The following is a 23,101-nucleotide window of genomic DNA, read 5'->3' on the forward strand; positions in this document are numbered from 1 at the left end:
TAGATGTCCTAACTAAAAAACATTCACTTTGGTTTAGGCCCAAATCCATCTCCCTGAGTTGGTCATAGTAAGTAGGCCCAAGTCATTCTACTATATTCCATTAAAATTGTAAACACCTCCCAAGATTATATTAAATAACATATTAAAGAACTAAGACTCATTGTTCAAAATTTTTTGCAAAAGGAATCCTCACTTCCACCGCTTCTCCCCTTACCAGCTCTATTTGGCCTGTCCGTAAGCAAAATAAAAACGAATGGTGTCTTTCATTCCATCATTCCAACTATTCATTCAATAGTTGAATGGTTTCATTCAACTATTGGGATCTCTCTGTGGTGGTACCCCTAATTGAGGACCCTATGCCAAATATTGTTGAAATTACTGATTCCGGTCAATCAGTCACAGGAAAGTTCTTCATAGGTATTGAACTAAATAACGTTTTATTTTGTTCCTATTTCTCCACAGCCACTATTTTATCTACCTTTGAGAAGCCCCAATGTACATTAGCTAGCTTACCTGTGGGGTATCTTAATAGAGAACCATTGCCCATAATTTATGCATACAGAACTTTCAAGGGCTTGCTTTGTCCTTAAGCATTCTGCTATGATATTACATTAATAATATTCTACCAAGGGGAGAAATGTGTGAAGTTATTGCACAAGACATTTGGATTGTTTGTTTTGTCTAGACTTTAACAGGCTACAACTGGGCATTGCACCTCAAAAAGTCCAGCACCTCAATTTGGAGAATAATTTGGTGTGTGGAGGTCAATCCATATTGCAAAATTGCATATTTTCAAACAGTTTTGGGTGCTCTCCACATCACTGTTCTCAAACAAGCCCAACACCTATTTAACCTAATTGGTTTCTGGTGGCAACACATTTTCTCTCTACAGATTTTAATAAAACCAACTTATACAGCCAGTAGAAAGATAGTGCAATTCAAATGGGGCCACCCCAACCATTTTTCCTTGAGGCTACCCAAAATGTCATCTGTGATATGCAGAATTAACGGCCTCCCAAAGATGTCCTAATCTCCAGAACCTGTGACTATGTTCGATTAGATGACAAAGGGGAATTATTTGTTGCAGATAGAATTAAACTAGCTTATTAGCTTACTTTAAAATAAGGTTATCTTGTGTGGAGAAAAGGGAACCCTCATGTACTGTTGGTGGGGAAGCAGATTGGTGCAGCCACCCTGGAAAACAACATGGTGGTTCCTCAAAAAATTAAAAATGGGCCCTAGCTGGTGTGGCTCAGTGGATTGAGCCCCGGTCTGCGAACCAAATCGTTGTGGGATCGATTCCCAGTGTAGGGCATGTGCCTGGGTTGCAGACCAGTTTCCCAGCAGGGGGCACATGAAATTCAACCACACATTAGTGTTTCCCTCCCTCTTTTTTTCCTCTCTTCCCCTTTAAAAATAAATAAAATCTTTTAAAAAAAGAATTTAAAAAAATTAAAAATGGAATTGCCTTATGATCCAGAGATTCCACTTCTGGATATATATCTGAAGAAACTCAAAACACTAATTTGAAAGAATATATGCACCCCTATGTTCATTGCAGTGTTATTTACAATAGCCAAGCTATGGAAGCAATCCAAGTGTACATCAATGGACAAATGGATAAAAAAAGCTGTGTTACATATACACAATGGAATATTATTCAGCCATAAAGAAGGAAATCTTACTATTTGTGACCTCATGGATGGACCTAGAAGGTATTATGCTAAGTGAAATAAGTCAGCCAGAAAAAGACAAGTACCATAGAATTTCACTTGTGTGTGGAATCTAAAGAAAACTATAGGTAAACAAACAAAATAGAAACAAACTCACAGACACAAGGAACAGAATGATGGTTGCCAAATGGGAGGGGGGTTAAGGGACTGGGTGAAAAAGATGAAGGGATTGAGAACTACAGATAGGTAGTTACTAAATAGTCATGGGGATGAAAAGTATAGCATAGGAAATATAGTCAGTATTATTGTAATAACTGTGTATGATGCCAGGTGAGTACTGGAAATATCAAGGAGGACACTTTGTAAAATATATGACTGCCTAACCACTATGCTGTACTTGAAACTAATACAAAAGAATATAGAATATAAACTGTAATTGAAAAAATAATAAATAAAATAAGTTTATCCTGGATTATTCAAGTGGGCCCAATAAAATAACGGGGGTCTTTAAAAGTGAAAGAAAGAGCCAGAAGACTGGGTCAGAAAAAGAGATGTGATGACAGAAGCAGTGTTGTATTGCTGGATTTAAATATGTAGGAAGAGGGCAATGAACCAAGCACAAATTCTCTTATGCCTTCTGAAATCTCTGGAATGCACATGATCTCCCATGAGTCCTTCTGGGTTTCTGGAGCAAATAGCCGCTCTTGACAGCCAAGAGGTACTCCTCTTGAAAGACAACTCTTAGTGGCCGAGAGCCATCATGGGCCTTGAGTCTGTGATCTTTTGGAATCAATTACCCATTCTACCTTGGGTCATACCCTCCCATCAGAACAGAAGCAGCAACTTGCAAGATAGAACTCAGCTGGGACACTCAAGTATAACCAAACTACAGGAGGATGTGGTTTTCTTTGCCTCAGTCTGCTCTGATCTCGAAGCATTCATTCCTTTTCTATATCTCTGCAACATTCATCCTAACTAGTTATCATCTTTCAAGGTACCCTCCAGCCTCTGTACTTCCCCCAGCACTCCTTTGAACTCCCCAGGTGCTTCTATATTATCCTTCTCTTCATGGACTCCTTGACCTTCGCAGTCTCCCTTACCAATTGATAGTATATACAATGTGGCTTCTCCCTACCCCATTGAGATTATCTTGCCCTCACATGTCTGCATCAATACAAATTTGCCCACCAGAAACTTCATGCTCTTAGACCCCTGGGCTACTGGTTCTCCTGTGGCACTCACCCTACCCCTTCTCACGTATGCAACCTGGCCTATGTCCTAAACATTTAGTGCCCAGGTCACTCTATGGGCAACTAGAGAATTCACTTCTCTCAAAAGAGCCACCTTTTACCTTTTACATTGGGCCTCATCACAATCATTGGTAACAGGCATATATTTAGGTATTTTCAATTCTATAACACAGACTCACCTCAAAGAGGCTACACAAACAAGGTCACACGTCCTGAAAGACCACATACTTCAAACAACTCAATCGCTAGATGCTAGTAATGAGAGACAAACTTTCTGGTTGCTATGGTAGCTGATAACAGATTGGTATTAGACTAACTACTGACATCTCAAAGTATAGAGTGTGCCTCAAAGGGAATCTTCTACTATGTGGGTCAATAACACAAGAAAAGTCTGCAAAAGAGTTTAACAAACAAAACAGTAAACCAAAATGATCAATATAATTACTAAAATATTCCTATAGATTCCCTGGACTCTTTTGATTTCTCCTGCTGGCTATCTCTCTGTTTGGGGCATGTGACTCCTCACTAAAATTCCTAGTCTTATTATTTTAGGTTGGCTTTGCAAATATGGGCTCTCTGAAGTATGCATTTATTGACAGAAAAAAAATGGGAGATTGCTCTATTAACCCAAATGTCTTGGATTAATTGTGACGAGCATAGGAAAGAAACTTGAGCCCACAATGACATTTGATTTAGTGCCAATAAACTCTTAAGTCTCATCTCTGCCTGTGTCTGCCATCCAACTGTACAATAGGTTCACATTCTTTTACTTCCACCCCATAAGCTCATGTGTGCTCTTACTGCCTCTTTCAAACCTCATGGCAGAGGGTGGTCCCACTCGCAGGACTTCCTCTCCAGAAATGCCTGTGTAGCGCACCATCTCTCTCTGTCTCTTTTTTTTATTCTTGTTAAAGTACAGCTGTCTCCATTTTCCTGCCACCACTTGACTCCACCCTGCCCACCCCCACCTCCCACCTTCAATCCTTCCCCACTTTGGCTTTGTCCATGGGTCCTTTATACATGTTCCTTGACTTGACCCTTTCCCTTCTTTTCCCCTGTTATCCCCCCTCCCTCCTTCCCTCTCGTTTCTGTTGGTTTCTTTTTTCTTTCAGTGTTGCTGGTTATATTTTCCTTGCTTGTTTGTTTTGCTGATTAGGTTCCACTTATAGGTGAGATCATATGGTATTTATCTTTCACCTCTTGGCTTATTTCGCTTAGCATAATGCTCTCCATTTCCATCCATGCTGTCATGAAGGGTAGTAGCTCTTTCTTTCTTTCTGGTTCATAGTATTCCATTGTGTAAATGTACAATAGTTTTTTGATTCACTCATTTACTGTCGGGCACTTAGGTTGCTTCCAATACTTAGCTAGTATAAATTGTGCTGCTACGAACATTGGGGTGCATAGGTTCTTTAGAACTGGTGTTTTGGGATTCTTACAGTACAATCTTAGCAGTGGAATTGCTGGGTCAAAAGGCAGTTCCGTTTTTAGATTTTTGAGGAAATTCCAAACTGTTTTACACCATGGTTGCACCAATCTGCCTTTCCACCAACGGTGCACTAGGGTTCCCTTTTTCCCACAACCTCACCAGCACTTGTTATTTGTTGATTTGCGTATGATGGCCATTCTGACCAGAGTCAAGTGGTATCTCACTGTGGTCTTAATTTGCATCTCTCTGATGGCTAGTGATGCTGAGCATCCTTTCATATGTCTCAGGGCCCTCTGTATGTCCTCCTTGGAAAGATGTCTGTTCTGGACCTTCTCCAGCAGACTGCTCCCCCTTGCCCTTCACCTTGGGACTTCCCCACCTATGAGTAATGAACTTTTGTTTGATCATACCAAAGGAACATCCTTAAGACTTTTGACATCTGAAGCTAAGTTTGAGAGGGGGCTTCCCTATGTTATGATGAAGTTGTTCTTTCATATATTCTTAATATTATTTTGTTAATGAGGTAATTGACAAACTTTGAAGCCATTCTAGATGATTAGATCCTACCTGACAGTTAACACTAATATAATCAAAGCTCTTTGAAGCCAAATTGTTTATGATGAACTTTAGCCTACAAATCTTTTGGTGGTGGTAGGATGCCAGCCAGAATATTTCTCTAATTGGAAATGACATCTTCTAACTGTGGCAAGAATTAAGAGAGAGAGCTCTAAACCACTTAAAAAGGTGTGGGTGCATGGGGCTGGGGCCTGTTGTTTGGTCCTAAAGCCCTGGTACTCTTGAGCTACGAGATAGCCTCTCAGGAAGTCATTTCTATTTCTGCTCACTGTGTGGCCAAATTCTCATGACCAATTTGTCTGACGACCTATCTCATGGGAGAAAATGCTTCAGCTTTCTTACTTCCTGCCAAATGGTTTCTTGGGAGATCAAGTACACAGTAAAACCACAGTCAGAAAACTCAGGCCATGACAACATCCTAGAATATAGGGGTTATTAGACATAGCAGAACTAAATTGCTCAATCTTTGCTAGTGCAAATTCCCTAAAATGGATTAACCTGCTTCTCTGCCAAGAGAAGATCAATATGCTGAACATGATTGACAGCCTCTTGTGCCCTCATAGTACAAAGTAACCGTGGTACACATTCTGCTTCAACTGTGATATTGGAGGACGCTAAGATGATCCAGGTGGTGTGAGGGATCCAGTATATACTGTCAAATAATAAAATTGTAAATTAGTAATGGATCACCTTCCTGAGGAACTACCATGGACCAGGCTATTTACATATATTATCTTAAATCCTTACAACAAATTTATGAGGTAGTTACTATTGCCACCCTCATTTAACAGAGTGGAAAAGTGAGGCAAATTTTGAGGTCATTTAGCTAGCACAAGACAAAACTAATTTTCAAGTACATGTCACTCATCAAGTTCTAAATTACAACCAGTGTCCTTCCTTCCTTTGATGTCTATGATAGGCAAAATGATCTCTCCCTCCCACAAGACATCTACATTGTAATCTCTAGAATATGTGGATATATTACCTTACAAGGCAAAGTGGTTTTGCAGATGCAATCAAAGAAAGGATCCCATAGGACATGTGACAATAGAAGCAGAGGTTGGAAAGATAAGGCCAGGGGCAAAGGGATGAAGGTAGGCTCTAAGGGCTGGCAAAGCCAAGGAATGGATTAGCCCCTAGAACCTCCAGAAGAGACATAACTCTGCTGATCCCTTCATCTCGGCCCTGTAGACCCACTGCAAACTTTTGGCCTCCAGAACTGTAAAATAATATAATTGTGTTCTTTTAAGTTTTTAGGTTTCAGGTAATTTGTTACAGCAGCAATAGAAAACTAATAAAACATCCCATTGCACTTTAATTGTAATCTCTGATATCACTTTTTATCTTGTAGAATATAAATATATGTATGTTCCAGCCAAAAATGTATATCCATTTCCAACCAAAATTTTTACTTTTATTCCTCTATACATTCCAAATTTCAACTTTTTTCAGTGTCTGTGTTGTCCTAGGTACTATACTAGGCATTTTACATTCAATTTCCCTAACAACCTGTGGTAGAGAGAGCTGGCTTTCTATACAAAATATGTGCTTCCCTTCCACAGTGCAGAGTTGTTTCTAGCAATTGGTTGCCCAATCAGAGACTACATGTTCTATACATCTTTCTTATATCTAGGTATGGCCCCATGACTAGTTTTTACCAATGAAATCTGAGCCGAGATGATGTGGTTAGGAGGAATGTATACCTCCCTTTTGCCTTTTCAGAAACCTGAAAAACTATGTGTTAATAGAGAGGACTCATAAAGTAGAAGAAGCCTTGGCCCCTTTCAGCATGGTAGTCTTTTAAGAGCAAGAAATCAACTGAGACTTGGTGATCAGCTGGTGTCACTTAAACCATATATCAGCCCTAATGTATATATTATTTACCTCATGTTTAATGGTGTGAAACCAGGGCTCATAATGATGAAATAACTTGATCAAGGTATAAATTTAAAAGTGGCAGAGGCAGAATTCTGACTCCAAAGACCATTGTATTTGACAGCTGTGCATAGAATTTTATGTAAACCTATTGTTCATTTATCTGTTAAAGAAATGCTTTTTTAAAATGTTAAACATCTCTGAATCATAGATGTTAGTCCTAGAAGTCACTTTAGAAATTAGTTTCCCTAAATCCCTTACAGTACTTCAGACATGAGAAAAGGGAGACCTAAAGATCCCAAGTGACTGGCTGCCGTGATGAGACATAGCTGGGACCAGAACCCAAGCCTCCTTGTCATTATGCAAATGCTCCTCTATGTCAGCTTGCATTTTAGTCAGAAATGGGTTTCAAACATTTTTATAGAATATCACTGTGACCACTGAACATAGAGTCTTCTCTTTAGAATAAAAAAAATAGAAAAAAATTAACTGTATTTAAAAAAAAACCTCTTTGAGGTTATTGTCCATCATGATATATATATACACACACACATACCTTGTTATATTCTTATTCTCTTGTTCTGTTGAGACTAAATAATCTCATGCTATAAAAATAAAAGTGGCAGAGCACTGAACAGATGGAGAGTTGAAAGAATGCGCTGAGGATTCCACTCCTTGGCAGTCTGAAAGTATGTTACTACAGTAAACATATATTTAGCAAACAAATCATGATGACTCCCATATTGATCTCACAACCAGAATTCTCTAGTTTGACTCATCTCTTCTCTAAGGCTAGCTGAACTTCTCTGCAATATATAGTTATTTCCCCAACTTTTCAAGCCTGGGAGTGAATATAACACTGGAGAACTGGGTAAAATTGTGAAATTACAATTATGATTTTGTGCTAGGTGAAATTTTTCTAGTGAGATCAGAACATGGGTACAAAATGAACTATTTTGATTTCTTCTACTGATTTGATTTCTTAATGTAATGTATAAATTCTAATATGGAACAATTGCTTCAGAAAGCCATACTATCTTTAATAATGACTGCTCTGGGAAATGGCATTCTGAATGGCTAAATATACAATATGCCATGAGAAAATGGCAGGACAGTACTTGCAATTCTCCATAATAAATTTTGATTTTTGACCCTGCACCTTAGCATCAAGGAATCTCAGTGCTGGAATGGGACTTGAGGGCATAGGGCAAAGGGTCTTCCTAAGTTCTATTACCTGGGAATTCTTTAAAGCTGTAGTGGCATAATACATATGCTATTCAATATTTGAGAGTTTGTCTGTAAATTAACTTTCAAACTAAAAATTAACGTAAAAAAACAATCAGCTTTTTTGAGGTGTAACCTATATAACCTAAAATTCAATCATGTAAGTTCAAGGATTTTTAGTGAATTTACTGAGTTGTGCAACCATAACCCCCATCAAATTTTAGAACAGTTCTGTTACCCCAAAAGACTCCCTCTCACCCCATTTTCACTCTGGCTCTGAATTCTCATCTCTAAACAAACAAGGGTGTACTTTCTATCTCGTATGGGTTTGCCTTTTCAGAAAATGTGATATAAATGGTATCCTACGATATGTGATTTTTTGTGTGTGACTCCTTAGGTTCCCTTTGAAGTCAATCAGTCTGTCCGACCAAATCTGGACTCAGCTCACTCCTGGGACCCCTGAGGGAGCCAGCAGGGCAAGCCACAGCTGAGGCTCCAGTGCATGGTTCCTGATTATGGTCAGCTCGCCACACTGCCCCAGATCCTCTCACATAGCGGGGGGAAGGAAACAACTCACCTAGATCTCCTCTCAGCTTCAGCTACAGAAACCTTGTTATGATTTTAATTTATTTTGCAAAATCAAATTCTCCAATCTTCTCTGCATTCCATCATGGCCATAGCCTTTGCAGAGGGCTTATCTGGGTGCTTCATTAAACCATACGATTGGTAGGAGTGACTGGCTGGACATATGAAGGACAGGGACTTAATGCCAATTTATAACCTGTGCTTGCTGGGAATTCTTCCTTCAGGGGGCATAATTGCAATTCCTGATAAGGAATGGAATTCAATGGGTTACCGTACCTACTGGCATAGCGTAGGCATACCCTCAGCCGTTCAGTGTTCCAAGGCCAGGAAGGGCATCACAGATTGGTTAATGCTCAGTCTGGCATGACTGAACACCACTGGTCCCTGTAAAAAGTTGGGAGACGCCGGCTGCTCAGGATCACATAATGAGTTAGCATGCCAGAATCTCCTCATTTATCCTAATTAACCTATTGAATTGCTCCTCCAATTTAGAATGGCCAGTGAAGAGCTGTCAATTCTGTCTGTTCAGGGGCTGTGCAAGGATCCTCTGATGAGTCAAATTAAGCCATAGGTTCCACTTCTGGGGGGGTAATCTTCTATCAATTCCCCTAATTTTAAGCTTTGTAATCATACTGTTCCCAGTAGTCAAAGCTTTTGGTTTTTTCTGGAATCTCCCTAAGGGTCGTGAGAATTACACTGCCACATGCCTTAGTCTGCATTGCTTTTGATTGGAAACACAATGGTATCTGATTATCTTCAGGACTCTGACTTCCAGGCTTAGTTAAAGAAAACATTCTTGACAAATACTTTTCTCTGGTTCTTCTGTCTGTGCAAGAATTTTATCTCTAGCAGCACAATATGGATATTCCTCAGCTATCTCTCAAACCATGGCTTTAGCTCTGAAAAAACGGCAAAATACAACTGCAGTCCTTTTTCTTTATTGAGAAAATGGCTTGTGTCTCCAGGGGGCTTTTTTTATTTTATTTTTTTAAACAGTAAACACTTTGAGCCCTTCAGACATTCAGCCAAGCACATCAAGGTATTCCAAGAAGCACGGGTCAGGGGCAAACAGCATAATATTTTTGAGGTTCATCCGTGTTGCAGAATATATTGGAACTTCATTCACTTTCATTGCTGAGCAGTGTTTTGTTGTATGTATGTACTACAATTTGATTATCTGTTTATCCTTTGATGAACATGAGGATTGTTTCTTCATTTTGGCTTTTATGAATAAACCTACTACAAATATTCATGTGTGAGCCTTTGTGTGAATATGTTTCATTCCTCTTAGATATATACCTGGGAGTGGAATTGTTGGGCCATTTGGTAAATTTATGTTTAACTCCAAAAAATTTCCAAACCCCGAATGGCTGTACCATTTTAAATTCCCACCAGCAACAAATGCCTATTTCTCCACATTCCCCCCGAGCATTTGGTGTTATCACCCTTATTTTATTTGAGCCATTGTGATGGAGTATAATGGTATCTAATTGCGATTTTAACTTGAATTTCCTCAATGGCTACTGATGGTGACCATTTTTTTATATGATTATTTGCCATCTGTGTATTTCTTTGATGAATGCCTCTTCATGTCATTTGTCCATTTTCTAATTGGGTCTTTTTAAATTGTGTGTTTTGAGAGTTCTTTGTATATTCTTGAGAGAAGTACTTTGTTTGATAGGTGATTTACAAATATTTTCTTCTAGCCTGTATATTTGTCCCTCTATCCTTTTAACAGAGTTGTTCACAAAGCAATTTTTAGCTTTGATTTTCATGTTGATAAAAATGAATTTATTGTTCCTTTTATAAAAAGGTCATACATTTAGTGTCAAATCCAAGAACTCTTTACCTAGTCTTAGGTTCCAACTTTCTAAAGTTTTTATAGCTTTGCATTTTCCTTTCAGGTCCATGATTCATTTTGCATTAACTTTGGTACAAGGTATAGGATTAAGTTGAGGGTTTTTTTGTTTGTCTGTTTTGCTTTTACATGTCTGTATTAGTCAGCAGTCTGGGCTGCCATAATTGAACATTATAGACTGAGTTGCTCAAACAACAGAAATTTATTTTCTCATAGTTCTGGGGACAAGGAGTCTGAGATCAGGGCTGAGTCCTTGATAAAGTTCCTCTTCCTGGCTGGCAGACTCACTGCGTCCTCACATAGAGGATATCCCTCTCTCTTATTTTTCTTATAAGGCCACCAGTCTTATCAGATTAGGAACTCACTTTTATTATCTCATTTAATATTATCTACCTCCTGAAAGCTCCATCTCCAAATGCAGTCATCTTTGGGGATAAGAGCTTCAACATATAAATTGGCGGTGGCGGTGGGGGGTGGGGCATACATAATTCAGTACATAGCAATGTCCTATTGCTTCAGCATCATTTATTGAAAACGCTATTCTTTCTACATTGAATTGCTTTTGCACCTTTGCCAAAAATCAGTTGGACATATGTGTGTGGGTCTATTTCTGGGCTCTCTATTCTGTCCCCTTGATCTGTGTGCCTCCACCAATGCCATACTATCTTGATTATTTTAACTATATATTAAGATTTAACATCAAGAATTCTTAATTCATACTTTATTTTTCTCTTAAAAATTATTTTGTCCATTTAGCACATTTCCCCTTTTTTTGTATAAGTTTTAGAAGAAGCTTGTCTATCTCTACCAAACCATGCTGGGATTTTATAGGAATTGCATTAAATCTATAGATCAGTTACTCCTCTGGACTGGTTAAATTCATGTGCAAGCCTAAAGAGAAAATATAAAGGCATGCGGAAGCATTGCAAGAGACTGGTGGCCTAGGATGGGTTAAAGTGCATTTGTCAGTGGAAATTCTGCTATTGGCAGAAGACAGCTGAAGCTGACTCTGTATCCTTGCTTCTAGAGCCTACTGTGGGTTCCTGTTAGAGCCTACCAGAGTTCTAGGTAAACCAAACACAAGGCTTAAATTCTCCTTGTTTCTTCTCCTTGTGGCCCTAGGGTATGGAACTCTAAACTTTGGGACAAATCTCTAACAACAATTGACCTAAAGCTGCCAAGTTTCATAAAAGTAATATACATAGAGAATGAGTCTGGGCAAAAGGACTCTCTTTAACATTAGCTATGATTTTGACTAAATGCTTCTGTAGAGCCTTTGCTTCCAATAAGCAGAGCTGGGAAAATATTGAGGACTCTCTTTGCCCCTTTAGCTTTAAGTTTAGACTAGGAAATGCCACAGTAGACAGCTGAGACTTTCTTTGCCTGAGACCCTGTATTGGTACCCATGTGGTGTCTACTTGGCTTTCCCAGGGCACACATAACCCTTTCTTAGACTCTTCTGTGAGTTTAAGCTGGGGGGGTGGGGTGGTGGTAAGGAGTCTGGGAAAGTCAAGTAGACACCACAAGGTCTACTTCCCAAAGTCAAATATAGAAGGCAAAAAGGGAAAAGCCAAGAGTCATCCTGGCACTTGAATTCCAGAGTTGTTGGTTTTTAAAAAAATAATTTTCCTTATCACATTAGAAACTCAGCCCCAACCAGTAGCTCTATTTCCCATGGCCTTGATCCAAACCAGTGCTTCAGTGTTCCTCAGAGCTGGAGTCAGGGCAATGCAGTGGGTAGCCTTGGTCTGTCCCTAGAGGCTGCCTTTCCCTAAGCTCTTCCTGACTGTGCTACTAAATCTGCTTGACTGTATTGGTGGAGAAATTGAGTTTCATAAATCATCATGCAGTTCACATGGATGCTAGCATCAGATAAACTGCTTGACAGCCTAGTTGTAGCAAATCATTGCTTGTTGCTATGCTGCTCTTTCAAGCCCTGAGAAAGATTCTGTGGTGCAGTAACAACCAGTTATGTGTCCCAGGGGCAGCCAGAGCCACGGCTTTCACCTTTCAATGCCTTTGCTCATGACACTGCTTTCTTTTTAGAGGGGCCCCTCTATCTGCCACCAAACCCAGTTCAGCTGCCTTCTCTGAAGGCTTCTGCCCCCACCACCACTGCTCCCCCAACAAAAACATCATGAATCATTCCCCTCTCATTGCTCTAATAGCCCTTTTCTATTATTATACTTCTAGCATGGTTGGTTTTGTTCCTTACTGAACAGTAAACTGCAGGCAAAGGGATCCAGGGAGCATTTCTGAACAGAGCAGAAATCCTGATTTGTGCTTGAACCACATGACCCAGATGGTAATGAAGCGTGGAAAAGTTGGGAGAAAAACCTGAGGATGGGTCACCTGTGAGGCAGATCTTACAATGGGAGAGATGATAGTGCTGGTTCCAGGGTGGGGGAAGTCAAAATAGAGAATTATTGACTTTGATTCCAATGTATTGGTATGGTTTATCTGAAAAATATGATTTAGATCTGTTAATAAGCAAATGGGGAGGGGATTATTGTGAATGGATAAAATGAGATCAGGCATGTATAGCACCTCACTAGAAGCCTGGCTGGCACATAGTAGGTCCCCAGTAACTGCTTATTGCCTCCCTTCCTCCCCATTGCAGCAGCTGCAGTTCTGGGCTCTCATCAACTTCTGGGAAAGGACGGGAGAGAAGAGTGATGTGGATGCACACCAGGGCAGAGGACTCATCAGTTGCAGGTGAAAAAGACTGACCCAGTCTGAGGCAGATGGATGAATGGCCTTATCGCTCTTGCAGCCCAGTGGTATAATATATCTACTCATCCAAGATTTGAATTTTAACATGGACAACAAGAGGCCACGTTTCTACACTAAAGAGGGTTGTTAAAATTCATGAAGCAGAGAAGCTCTTTAAGAGACAAGATTCATGATGGTCTTTTCACAAGGAAGTAGAAGATTTATTACAAGCAAAGTTTCTAATGTATATTGTGCCCAAAGCCCTCCCTCCTTAGGACAGGGAGGAGGAGAGACACCAAGGGCATTCAGCTGAGTGAGCTCTTTAATCACCTCCCTGTTTCCTTTGTTCATGGCTGCTTCAACTCAGGAAAGGCTAGAATAAAGTCACCCTGACCATCAGCAACTTGTTTATGCTCTCAGAAACTTCGCTTTTTTCATCTACAGTTTGGAGGTAATTCTACGTTTCCTGTCTACTCCACAGTGTTTTTTGTTAAGATTGAGGCAAGGAAAAGGGAGCTATTACTTGGCGTTATGAATCTACCCCCAAAACCACCCACTTGCTGCAGAGGATTCTTTTAAAATCACTCACCTGAACCTGTTGCTTAAGTCTTAAGACAGCTTCTTATTGCTGTAACAAAAATCCACAATCATCAGCATGACTTATATGGCCCAGCATACTCTGGCTCTACTCACCAGTCAGCTTCTTGTGCCACGTCCTCTCTCGCTCCCTTAACTCCAGTTGCATGGGTCTTCTTTTTCTTTTCATTTTTTTAAAATCAATTTTTCTTTATTTTTTAACTGTATTTTTTCCATTATCATTTAGTCCCCTTATACCACTTCTCCTCCCACAATCACCACACTGTTGTCCATGTCTATGGATCCTTTTTCCTTTCTGCGCAATCCCTCCCGACCCCCTTAGCTGTTATCCTGCTATCTATGAGTCTGTCTCTATTTTGCTTGTTAAGTTTATTCATTAGATTCCACTTATGAGTGAAATCATGTGGTACTTGTCTTTCTCTGACTGGCTTATTTCACTCAGCATAATGTTCTCCAGGTCCATCCATACTGTTGCAAAAGGTGAAATTTTCTTCTTCTTTTTTTTTTTTCAGCTGAGTAGTATTCATTGTGTAAATGTCCCATAGTTGTTTTATCCACTCATCTACTGATGGACACTTGGGCTGCTTCCATATCTTGGCCATTGTAAATACTACTGCAATGAACATAGGTGTGCTTATGTTCTTTCAAATTAGTGTTTTGGGTTCTAGTGGATATATCCCCAGAGGTAGGATCATTGGGTCAAAGGCAGATCCATTTTTAATTTTTTGCAATATCCCCATACTGCTTTCCACAGTGGCTGCACCAATCTGCATCCCCACCAATAGTATAAAAGGTCTCCCCTTTCTCCACATCCTTACCAGCACTTGTTGTTGATTCATTGATGATAGCTATTCTGACAGGTGAGAGATGATATCCCATTGTGGTTTTAATTTGCATTTCTTTGAAAATTGGTGATGTTGAGCATTTTTTCATATGTCTATTGGCCATCCGTATGTCCTCTTTGGAGAAGTGTCTTTTCAGGTCCTTTGCCCATTTTTTAATTGGGTTGTTCTTTTTGTGTTGAGTTTTGGAAGTTCTTTACAAATTTTGGATATTAACCCCTTATCAGATGTATTGGCCAATCTATTCTCCCATTCTATGGGTTGTCTTTTTACTTTGTTGATGTTTTTCTTTGCTGTGCAAAAACTTTTTAGTTTGATGTAGTCCCATTTGTTTATTTTTTTCTTTTGTTTTTCTTGATATTGGGAGATATATCCAATAAAATATTGCTCTGAGCAATGTCCAATATTTTGTTGCCAATGTTTTCTTCTATGATTTTTATGGTTTTGTTTCAAACCTTTAAGTCTTTAATCCATTTTGAATTTATTCTTGTGTGTGGTATAGGAAGGTGGCCTAGTTTCATTTTTCTGCACTCATCTGTCCAATTTTCCTAATATCATTAATTATTGAATAAACTATCTTAGCTGATTGCATGTGCTTGCTTCCTCTGTCGAATATTAACTATAAAGGTGGGTTTATTTCTGGGCTCTCTAGTCTGTTCCATTGATCTATGTATATTTCACAAAACTAGAACAACTATTTCAAAAATTTATATAAAACCACAAAAGGTCCCACATAACAGCAGTGATCCTGAGAAAGAAGAACAAAATTGGAGGAATCACACTACTTCACATCAAGCTATACTATAAGTCCATAGTAATCAAAACAGCATGGTACATGCATAAAAATAGGCCTTCTTTTTAGTTCACTTATGATACATCTTCCTACCCTAGGCCTTTGGAGATACTGTTCTCCTGTCTGAAAGACTCTTACTTCTTATCTTCACTTGGTCACCTCTCATCTTTTTTTTAGGATTCAGCTTAAATTACCTTCAATCATTCAAATGACAAATATTCATTGAGTGCCTACTATATGTCTGGCACTGTTTTAGAAGTCAGGGACAGTAGTACATGGAAAGGCAGAGTCCCTGGCCCCACGAATCTCATATTCTAGCAGAGAGAGACAGAAAGTAAACAAGCAAGCAATGAATGAACAAGATAATTTCTTATGGTAGTTATTGAAAAGTCAATAAAGAAAGTAATGGGATAGGAAACACCAGGCTCTCTGGAGGGTGATAGGTAAGAAATGGTGGTGTGACAGGGTCCTAGAATGTACACAAACCCACCCACCCAGGAATCAGCACTAGAAGGGCCCAGTTTGCTTGTGGGTAGTGGGAGAAGTGACCGAAAGCTGGCAGAGAGCCGAGGAAACAGCATTGTTCCCTCTCAGACCCCTCCCCCACACACGGCAGCATAACACAGCGACCTGGGTTGCCCCACCCTGGCAAATGCCTAAGACTTTGCCCCTCACAACATAACAGGTGTGCTGAGACAAAGAAATATAGCCCAAATTAAAAAACAGATCAAAGCTCCAAAAATAGAGCTAAGTGATGAACAGATAGCCAAACTATCAGATGCACAGTTCAAAATACCAGTAATCTGGATGCTCATTGAATTGGTTGAGTATGGTCACAAAATGGACAAAAAAGTGAAGGCTACCCAAAATGAAATAAAGAAAAATATACAGGGAACCAACAGTAAAGAGAAGGAAACTGGGACTCAAATCACTGATTGGGAACAGAAGGAAGAGATAAATATTTAACCAGAACAGAATGAAGAAACAAGAATTCAAAAAAAATGAGGAGAGACTTAGGAGTCTCCAGGACAACTTTAAATGTTCCCACATCCAAATCATAGGGGTGCCAGAAGGAGAAGAGGAAGAACAAGACATTGAAAACTTACTTGAAAAAAATAATGAAGGAGACTTTCTCCAATCTGGCCAAGGAAATAGACTACCAGGAGGTCCAGGAAGCTCTGAGTCCAAAAAGAGTTGACCCAAGGAAGCACACACCAAGGCACATCATAATTACATTACCCAAGGTTAAAGATAAGGAGATAATCTTAAAAGCAGCAAGAGAAAAGGAGAGGGCCACCTACAAAGGAGTTCCCATAAGACTTTCAGCTGGTTTCTCAAAAGAAACCTTACAGGCAAGAAGGGCCTGGAAAGAAGTATTCAAAGTCATGAAAGACAAGGACCTATACCCAAGATTACTGTATCCAGCAAAGCTATCATTTAGAATGGAAGGGCAGGTAAAGTGTTTCCCGGATAACGTAAAGCTAAAGGAGTTCATCATCATCAAGCCCTTATTGTATGAAATGTTAAAGAGACTTATCTAAGAGAAAGAAGAAGGTCAAAAACTATGAACAGTAAAATGACAACAAACTCACAACTATCAACAACTGAACCTTAAAAAAAGAACAAAAATGAACTAAGCAAACAACTAGAACAGAAACGGAGATCAGAAGGGAGTGGGAGGGTGGAGAATGGGGGGAAACATACAGGGAATAAGCAGCATAAATAGTAGGAACAAAATAGACACCGGGATGTTGAGAATAGTATAGGAAATGGAGAAAGCAAAGAATTTATATGTAGGATCCATGGACATGAATTAAGGAGGGGTGGCACAGGGTGGAATGGAATAAAGGGGAGAAAAAAGAGAAATGATGGTATGCATTGATTGGATCACCTCTTAGCAATCTGAGCTGTCACATGAATGATAAAAAGGGGACTCTAGGGACAAAGGCTGCAACAAGTGTGAAAGTCCTGGGGCAGGGATGAACTTTGTAAAGTCAAGGCAAAAAGGAATCCCTAGGTTCTTGCGGCAGAACCTAGAGATGGAGATAGAGAGGTATATCAGGCCAGAGGTGGGTAGGGCAGATCATCTAGGACATTATAAGCTTTAAGTAAGGGGCTCAGATGTTAAATATAAATTGAAGCCTGGAACATTTTAATTTACATTTATACTTTTAAAGGACTACCCTTGCTGATATGTGCAGACTGGCCAGTAAAGATGACAGAAAGAAAACATCGAAGGAAACCTTTGGAAACTTCTATAGAAGATAAGGTATAGATACTGGTGGTGCAGATGAGGGTATTGAAGAGAATTGGATGTACTGGCTTGGTCAAAAAGTTCGTTTAGTTTTCTCTGTAAAATAAAAGACACTTTTTTTCATTTTTACCAATAACTTCATTGATTTAAATATTTTGAATATGTTGGCTATCTCCCACATGGTATAACATTGATTGTTCTCAATCAATGTCTTGATTTGATCACTCTCAACTTCAACTGGTCTACCTGACCATAGAGCATTGTTCAGCAAGAAATCTCCAGCATGAAACTTCGCAGATCACTTTTGACACATTTGATCAGTCACAGCACCTTCTCTATACACTACACAAATCTTTGTGTGTGTGTCTGTGTGTTTCAGTTGCATTTTTTTTCTTGAAGTAATAAAGCATAATATGCGTTATTATGCTTAGCTAAAGACAGCTAAGCTCTACTTACATTTCTATGTAAGGCATGGTGCAAAGCATTAGAAAAACAGGATTAAGAAAGATGGGAAATTTTTTTGAACAATACTTACAAATGATAGAAGTTAGGAGTATTACAAAGGAAAACTACAGGTTTCTCCAGCAGCATCCAGCATAAAGCTCTAACCAGGACTGGGGATCAGGGAAGTCTTCTGTAAGAAAATAATTTTAGCAGACACTGAAATCTTTTCTCCCCAGGAATATCCCTCCCTTACTTTCTGTATTGTCTCCTCTGTTTTCTTCACCCATACCACCCAATTGTGAACAAGATCTACAGTCTTTCTAAATTCTAAAATATTGGGTTGGCCAAAAAGTTCATTAGGTTTTTTTCTGTAAGATGGCTCTAGTAGCATTTAGTTGTCCTGAACTTCATTTGAAACAATTTTGTTAGATTGTATTGTGACAGCTGTCATATCAGCATGCACTTTAAAAAAAAAACTTATCAAAATTGGTGAATTATTGTGTAGCCATTTTAATACTGAAGATGGAAGAAAATATCAACATTTTTGGCATATTATGCTTATTTTAAGAAAGGTAAAAATGCAACTGAAACACACACACCACAAAAAGATTTGTGCAGTGTATGGAGAAGGTGCTGTGACTGATCGAATGTGTCAAAAGTGGTTTGCAAAGTTTCATGCTGGAGATTTCTTGCTGGATGATGCTCCACAGTCAGGTAGACCAGTTGAAGTTGAGAGTGATCAAATCAAGACATTACTTGAAAACAAACAATGTTATACCATGTGGGAGATAGCCAACATACTCAAAATATTTAAATCAATAAAGTTATTGGTAAAAATAAAAAAAAAAGTATCTTTTATTTTACGGAGAAAACTAAACAGACTTTGTGGCCAACCCAATAGTATGTAATGTAATGTAATGTAATAGAATGGTATTAACAAACTTAAAAAGTATTTTCACTGTGATAGATACTGTTCTGAGTAATTTACATGTATTAACTTATTTGATTTTCACAACTCCTTGAAATGCATACTAATATCATGTCCATTTGACAGCTATGGAAACTGAGGGGCAGAGAAAATAATTAAGCTTGCCCAAGGTCACACAGCTAACAAATGCCAATAAATGGGTAAAGTTATTTTACAGACAATATGTTGATGTTTCACACTACCGCAGTGAAGTAGGCCTCTGTTCCCATTTTTGGTTTGAGATAAGCAAGACACAGACCTGTTTAAGGGGTCATTATTGGGAAGCACAGTTAACAGGATTTGAACCATCCGGAGGTGAGTTGAAAAAGACTGTTATAGAGGCAGCAGCACCCGCTGGTTGAGAGCACTCACTTTGGGGCCAGGCTGGCTTGGTTTAAAATGCATCTCTGCAACTTGCTGAGTGTGAGACCATAACCAAATAACAACTGTGCCTCAGCTTTCGTATCTGTAAATTGTGACGCTATCAATAGTACCTCTTCTCATTTGGACTGGATGTGATAATATTTGTAGTGCACTTAGAATAGCATAGCTCTTATGAGAAGGGACCATTGTTTGCCTATAGGAGATGCCACAGAGAGAGGGTCCTTAGCTTCCTCAGTCTTCCCCACAGGGTATTCCTTGTTAAGATACTAGAATCAAAGAATCATTGGGGTTAGAGTGGACAGTCACCTAAATCACCCCCTCCTGCTCACATAATTTAGATAAGCCAACTGGGGCATGTTATAGAAATGAGTGGGATGAGATATGACAAAATCTTGGGGAGTTTCTTGGAGAAACATGAGACCTTCTGTATGTTAGCGGTTTTAAAAAGATTAGAACTATCCCAAGCTAGGAAAATCAGGTGTCTTTTGTGTTGGGAAGAAAAACCTTTCCAATTATTTCTAAAACAATCTTTCAATTTTCTGTAATTGGAGGGTCAAAGAGAGAAGAGATTATTGGAGTGTTAACTTACTTTCTAATTTTATCCTCCTACCAATCAAAAAAGAAGCCTGGGTAGCTTTGGTGTACTATTTCTTTTATTCCTTCTTCCTGTATCTGATGGAGATGTTAATAAAAAGTAAATTGGTCAAATTCTAACTCATCAGGAGGAGACAGAAAAGTGATAAAAATTCAGAATTTTTAGGCCCCAAATAATCAGTACTACCTAAGTTAAAGCTGACAACCATAAGATGTCTGAAAAGCCAGTCCTGCAATTCTTTAAAAAGTATTCTTCAAGCTGTTTTTCTTTCTGTCAGGCAGTGAGCTCAATAATGTCAGCCTTTATTTCTTCTCCTACAACATAAGTGATTTATCTCATCTCTGGTCCACTGTGCAAACCTGGTTTTAAGAAGCAACTGTTGTGCAAAGAGGTGAGCCATGTCTACCTATGCTGCCATCTTGACTAGAAGTCCTCATGCTTCACAACTTCCTAAATCCTCTCAAACAAGCAAGAACTGGCCTCAGTGACCCCCAGGCTTGGCACTAACAGCAGCCAGCCCAGATTCACAGCTTGCCTTTGCCTGAGAATCTTCAAGCCCAGCACAAGTAGCAGCCATCTCAGATTGCTTTATAGCTCAGTCAGGGTGGCCCCAGGCAAAACACAGATAGGGGCCTGCACCACCTGGGAAACCCCAGGGCCAGCGTACCCAGAGGATAGCTAAAGCCTACATCGGAGCAACACCACCCTGCCTCTGCACAGCTGATCCTCCACAGACAGCAGAGGTTGATGATCAGTGGTCACAGCCAATCCTTGCAGCTGACTGGCCTGGGTAAATCCCTCCTATTGATCTGCCAACAGCAACCAAGACTCAACTACAGAGGAGGTTGTACTCAGCCCACACAAAGGAGGCATCTTGAGTACCCTGGTTAGATGATAGGGCAGACTGTGCCACTGGATCCTATGGGACACCTACTACATTAGGCCACACTGCCAAGACATGCAGTCAATGCAGCTCTACCTCATACATAGAAACAAACACAGGGAGGCTGCCAAGATAAGGAGACAAAGAAACAGGGCCCAAGTGAAAAAATAGATCAAAACCCCAGAAAAAGAGCTAAATGACATGGAGATAAGCAATCTATCAGATGCAGAGTTCAAAATACTGGTTATAAGCATGCTCAAGGAAATTAGTGAGGACCTCAGCAGCATATAAAGCTCCAGTCAGAAATGAAGGATTCACTAATTGACATGAAGAACAATTTACAGGGAAACAACAGTAGAGTGGATGAAGCTGAGAATCAAATCAATGATTTGGAACTTAAGTAAGCAAAAAACAACCAATCAGAACAAGAAGAAGAAAAAAGAATTTAAAAAATGAGAATAAGCATAAGCAGCCTCTGGGACAACTTCAAGAGGTCCGACATTCGCATCACAGGGGTACCTGAAGGAGAAGGGAAACAGAGAGAAACTGGAAATCTTTTGAAAAACAATGAAAGAAAACTTCCCTAATTTGGTGAAGAAAATAGACATTAAAGTCCAGGAAGCACAGAGAGTCCCAAACAAGATAGATGCAAAGAGGCCCACTCCAAGGTACATCATAATTAAAATGTCAAATGTTAAAGATAAAGAGAGAATCTTTTTTTAAAATCCCACAGGAAGCCATAACTTTATTAATGATAGAAAGAGTACAAATTTCAAACCAAGCTGCAGTAACTCTTTTGAAACACACACAAAAAAGGTCCTCCTTTTTAGATGATTACATTGTTAATTCGATAACAGCATTTGCAACATCATTACTGTTGTTTTTGAGGGCTCGGACTGCCTTTGCCCTTGACACATTTGCTTATGACATGACCAATTCTGTCCTTAACTTCCATATCTGTTTCATCAACCTCTTCCTCTTTACTTTCCTCTTGTAAAGTTGGAGTCTGTGTGTTCTTTTAAATGTTTTAGACAGCTTCACCTTGAACTTTGAATTTCTCAGCAGCTGTTAGTTGTGCCTGCTGAGATAAATCCTCGATCTTGTCTTCCCCCAAAACTATGTAGGTTTCTGAAGCTGGGCTCTTAGAGACATTTGGTTTTGTGATGACTAAAGAGGATATTCTTAGGTTTCTGGATAATGACCCTAGTAACTCCTGTAACCTGTCAAAGACCAGTTTGGACATAGCCTTCTGTGCCTTCCTTTCACTCCAGCTCTGTTTTACTTTACTGACTGGTTCTTCATCGATTTCAGCTGCTGACTCGAGTTGGGCTTGTTTTGTGGTTGCCTGTGTGGAATTTTGTTCCTCGAGCTCTGGTACTGATTCAACACTGTCAGATTCTGTTCCAGACCCTGTCTCAGTGTGGGGCTGTGGCAACTCCTGCTCTGTAGCAGGGACTGTTTCTGTTGCTTCACTGGGCATTTCTGAAGGGAATAAAAAAGGAGGCCTGAATTGGATGGAATCTGTTCTGTTGCTAAATCCAGAGTCAGGTACTGTTACAAACTGTGTGGGATGTGTAGGGAACGTGGAACCAAGATCTAAAGGGAGAATCTTAAAAGCAACAAGAGAAAAGTAGTTAGTTACCTACAGGGGCATTCCTATAAGACTGTCAGCTGATTTCTCAGAAGAAACTTTGAAGGCTAGAAGGGATTGGCTAGAAACAGTCATAGTCATGAAAAGCCAGGACTTACACTCAAGATTGCTCTACCCTGCAAAGATATCATTTAGAATCAAAGACAGACAGAGCTTCCCAGACAAGAAAAAAAACTAAAGGAATTCATCATCACCAAACCATTATTATATGAAATAGTAAAGGGACTAATTTAAGAAAAAGAAGATCAAAACTATGAATAATAAAATGGCAAAAATTACAAATCTATAAAAAATTGAATCTAAAAAAACAAACTAAGCAAACAATAAGAACAGAGATAGAATCATGGATACAGAGAGTGTTTTGATGGTTGCCAGCTGGTAGGGAGGGTATGGGGGAATGGGTGAAGAGGTGAAGAGGTGAAGGGATTAAGAAGTACAAATAGGTAGTTACAGAATAGTCATGGGGATGTAAAGAACAGTATAGGAAGTGAAGTAGTGAAAAAACTTAC

The 23,101-nt window shown here is 39.4% G+C and overlaps 1 pseudogene; it reads right to left on the minus strand.

The window, feature by feature from the left end:
- Positions 1 to 21,775: 21,775 nt before the first annotated feature.
- Positions 21,776 to 22,421, minus strand: LOC129069931 (nascent polypeptide-associated complex subunit alpha-like; annotated as a pseudogene).
- Between the last annotated feature and the right edge of the window lie 680 nt (positions 22,422 to 23,101).

The sequence above is a fragment of the Pteronotus mesoamericanus genome, unplaced genomic scaffold (assembly GCF_021234165.1).
Source record: "Pteronotus mesoamericanus isolate MK-2021 breed Mesoamerican mustached bat unplaced genomic scaffold, CSHL_Meso_final contig_105, whole genome shotgun sequence".
Lineage (NCBI taxonomy): Eukaryota > Metazoa > Chordata > Mammalia > Chiroptera > Mormoopidae > Pteronotus > Pteronotus mesoamericanus.